Raw genomic sequence first — 4,505 nt, forward strand, 5'->3', positions numbered from 1 at the left:
TCAAATTGTTCTTTTAGACGAGTAAATTGTAATTGCACTTTTGGTAATTTTAACTTTTAACCCCGTGCAACATGCCAGTTTCTGTTGAACCATGCACTTTTCAAAGCCTGTGTGTATTACTCTCACAAAAGTGAAAGTAAATATTTCAAAACCGGAGGAGATTTCAAGTTGTGTGAACGCCGAACATACATTTCGCCGCCGTTTGATGAAATTGATATAGGTAGTTAAAATTCGACTACAACCAATAAATTAAAAACAATTTTGCTGATTTTCTGTAGTGATGCTGACCTCAAAATGGCTTTATTTTTCATCCTGGAGTTTTATTATAGTTTCCCCTTTAGTGAAAAGCACAATTATAGCTCAAAATGTTGTATTAATTAGAGGTAATTAAGAAGCCCATGGCAAAAGAGCAGTTAAGTGATCAGTTATTCAGAGAAAAGATCATTTTTGTTATCATGCACACACGAACCTCCCCATTGTTCCCGAAACAGTACAGGTGTTATTCTCTACAGAACTAATAATAAATATTTTTCTTCAGTGTTGCATAACGTGAACACGACATCTCAAACAGGCAATTTAGTGGTTTCTTCTGTTAAACGTCTCTACAAACTCGCGGAACAATAAAGAACACTTGTTTGGTCTTGACTCCGTAAGTACAGTTTTTTCCTTTTTCTCCTTGAATAAACTATAATAAAATTTTTAAGATCTGTGGTTAGATAGTACACAGGAAGACAGAATTCATGTTCGCACGTGTATCTGTCGCTCGCTCAGAAGTGTGTGACATGTTTCTCTTTTGTTGTTGTTGTTTGTTTGTCAGTGTCTTTTGCTTTTTTTGTATTTTCAATTCGGCATGTTCAGTATTACTAGCATGCTGACAGAAATATCTGATTCATACATTCGTGTCTAATCTGTCTGTGAGTCACGCAGCATGATTGAAAATGAGGAAAATTTTAGTGAGATGTCAAGACCTTTCCAGTTCGGGGCTGCGAAAACAAAGAGCTTTGCACGCACCTCCGGCCAGAGTTTCTCTTGGCTTTGTTTTTTTAATTAAGAAGAACAGCATGAACTACAATATTATCGGTAAACAAGAGTTTTGCATTGAAGTAGAAAAGAAATCAAAGTGAATGCGGAAAGGTGATGACTTTTTGGCTCTATTGACCTTAAATTTTGCGAGACGAAATCTTCAATTGTTATCTCCACTTGTTTGCATTTTGACTGCCTGTTTGAACAGATTGCTCTTGTCTCTATACAAGAAAGAATAATACTAGAATTACGCATTCTATTCTGTTTGCATCACACATACACTTGCTTCTGTTTGACGTTTACTTATCACACAACGTCGTAACAATTCGATTGAAACAATCATTTATTCAGCTGTCCTTTTCTCAGATTGGTAAAGAATTCCAAAGAAATAATTCTCCGTTTTGTTATGTTTGGAACAAACAGTGACCTGGTTTACTCAAAACGTGGCACAAATAATTTACTTTACTTAGGTATAGAAGAGGCTTCCGCGGCCGTGAAAGTTAGATTTCTAGATCTGCATTGAATTTGCAAGAATATCCAGTCATACTGTGACGTGAGTATTGTATATCTATCGCTGTTTTTGACACTTCTTCAATTACTACTTGCAGTTGTCTCAGTTAAATTCTGTCGCTGTTTTTGGCTTGCTGATTTCTTCCCTAAGTGGTCCGAGCATGGAGTTATATTTAATTAATTTACAGAAGGCCGCAGTTTTGCCGATTACCTTGCATGAAATTCGACTTGCCGGACCAAAAGCATTTGTTGTAGAGTCCTAAGTGACTAATTTTATTAGTTCTTGATACGTTTTGAAAGTAAAGATCCGTATATCAGTCAGTTGAAACAAATTTAAGGACTACAATAGTCGTTCGGTACAAAAATTATTATAATACAAGGTGTGCTTTATTTGGCTTCCACTACGGATGTAAAACAGTTGTCACAGTCTTGACAAGGCGGACATGAGTGAAGTGGATACCGGAGTCATAATCGGGGATGATAAACTCAACACTGTCTTACTTCACTCAAACTGGAGCAGCTTACGACGAAAATACTTAAGCAAAATTCCAACAGACGTAAACGCGATGAGTTGTGGGCCAAAAACATGAAAAATGTTGGGAATTTCGGATGCCATTTCCCCCGCGCGACATCCGTAAAAATCCTCGCAGCATGTACGCGCGTGTGCCGCAGGCGATGGCGCAAGTTGTTCTAAAAATAGAATTAGTATGTGTAATCAAATGGTTTTCTCGTGAAATTAAGAAATAATTTCCCGCGCGTTTTGTCAAAATTCTGATAATTTCGGAAATTATCAGAATTTTGACAAAACGCGCGGGAAATTATTTCCTAATTTCACGAGAAAACCATTTGATTACCTTTTAATGGGTGACAAATTACGCTCACAACCGTAACTTTTTTACTGGTTTATTCTATCGCCAGAAAACCGAGAGCATTAAGAATAATATAGTTTTAGCTTAAAGCGCACATAATTGCTAAAGTTCGTAATTTTCTGAGTTTCTTCTCAAAAAAGACCTTTCGAATTCTTCATGCTTGTTCATAATGTTTCAAAATTAAGACAACCGTGACTGTCAAATCTTTCTTAAATGATTGGCTCTAATTCGTCATGAACTGATGAATAGGGAGCTTACGAATCGACGACTTTCGGACGACGGCGCCGTTGGGTCACCTTATAGTCTCGCATCGTCGTCCTGTAGAAATTTGAATTTACGATTCGCAGTTAAGACGACGACGTTTATGCGCGACCGGCAAACTTTTATTGTCTCAGGAGCTCGAGAAAAAAAATACTCAAGACAGACCAACAAAATGTGCTAGCATGGCAGAAAAGAAAGCGCAGCTGTACGTCGAGAAAAATTTGGGTTCTAAAAGATTAGGCTGGCTATAAGAGCACTCAAAACAACAGAGGAAAAAATCGCCTAGCTCTCTAGTTGAGCTATCTAGTCCTTGTTTCTAACTGTCGACACGAATGCTAAAACCTTTTAGTCCTTTCAAATTCATTGTACACCAAAAAATGTCTTATATTTCAGTGAAGCGTGATTAAAATGAAAGATTTTTCATACAGCAATTTGCTTTTCATTCACACCGTGTCGTGCTTTGACCGCTTTCAGTGTTGGTTGAACTCATAGCGTTCGCCATGGCACTGTAGAAGGTCGTTTCTTGAACGAAAACAGGCAAATAAAATTAAAATCAAACATCAAGGACATGCCCCTAATGTGATACTTAAATTATCTGGCAAAAATACCCGAAGTATCGAGGGAAAACTTTGAAAACTAACCTCACGGCCTCCTGTTTCCAAGACGCCGGCAAATCGCTCTCACCAACGTCGTCGACTTTGGCGCGAAGCTGGGAAGTGCTCAGAAACGCATGCGCAGTGAGCATGTCACGCAATCTAACGGCGGCGTCGTGCAAAAGTCGTCGATTCGTAAGCTCCCTATGACAACGGCGCTCGTTGAAATGAGCTGAAACTAAAATTTTGCACGAGGCCATATAAAGTTTTGACAGTTTGTTCTGAAGTGAAATTATCACTAAAAATTTACTTTATGGTCTAAGAAAACTTGCCTAAATGAAAGTCAAGCGAAAATGCACAAAGTTGAAAAACCTTCAGAGCTGGCAAGGAGCATGGTTGCGGACAAATTATACATGGCGGTTTGTTGTGCACGAAGCGTTAGCCTGCCCGGCATGTCCTTGATTTATCACCACATTACAGTTGTGGAAATTGTAAACGTGGCCACTGAGTTTGGAACTCCCTTGGCCTTCAGCTTTCTGACCACCGTTTTCCGGACTGAGTGGTTAGATAATCAGTTTTAGGGACCCAGGTTCGTAATCGGTTCCGTCTTGTTTACACACGAAGGCGTAAAACCGCTCGAGTACTTCAGTCATCCAACTGCTCAGGAAGATTCATCTCTAGGTTTCTCTCAAGTCTATTTTCGTCTCACCACTTCTGAAAAAACCCTCACCCAGTTAATTGTGCTCTTTCACGTATTTAAGTTTTCTGCCGCTTCTTTTAATTCCGTAACTTCTTCAATGGTCACCGTCTTAAATCTCGACGCCATCTTAACACTGATCGAGATGCAAGCGATGTTGCCATAGCAATTTTGTAATTTCACATGTGAAATTATGAATTAACGCTGAAATTTCGCGCCAAAATTAAGGAGTAATTTGTCACCCATGATATTATTGTTCCATATCATGGCGACAACCCCAATACTAGAAATGGCGCGCGCTTACGGTCTCCGTCCCCCATTATGGCTCCTAGTGGATACCAAAAAAATTGAATTGAAAAATAATAGGTGCCGTCAAGAGAAGTTGCTGTATGATTTGTTGAATGAAGAGAGATTTCCGGAAGATAACTTTCGCTCAGGTTGTCAAAACGTCAGTCACCAACAACAGTTGTTTTCAGACTAGTGCACTCACCCGGACGATCACGCTACACAAACTAGGAGGGTTCTATTAAATACTGTTCTGCTTCAAGGGTT

The 4,505-nt window shown here is 39.0% G+C and overlaps 1 protein-coding gene across 1 annotated transcript in view; it reads left to right on the plus strand.

The window, feature by feature from the left end:
- The first annotated feature begins 630 nt into the window (after window positions 1-630).
- LOC110061343 (protein DD3-3-like) overlaps window positions 631-4,505 on the plus strand; it is a 14,580-nt gene continuing 10,705 nt past the window's right edge. The window contains exons 1-2 of the mRNA XM_020768190.2: window positions 631-649; window positions 1,494-1,576. The gene's annotated coding sequence lies outside the window, so the exon portion shown is untranslated. The remainder of the gene's footprint in view (window positions 650-1,493; window positions 1,577-4,505) is intronic.

This window comes from Orbicella faveolata, unplaced genomic scaffold, assembly GCF_042242905.1.
Source record: "Orbicella faveolata isolate gen_17 unplaced genomic scaffold, um_ofav_v1 contig_1, whole genome shotgun sequence".
Lineage (NCBI taxonomy): Eukaryota > Metazoa > Cnidaria > Anthozoa > Scleractinia > Merulinidae > Orbicella > Orbicella faveolata.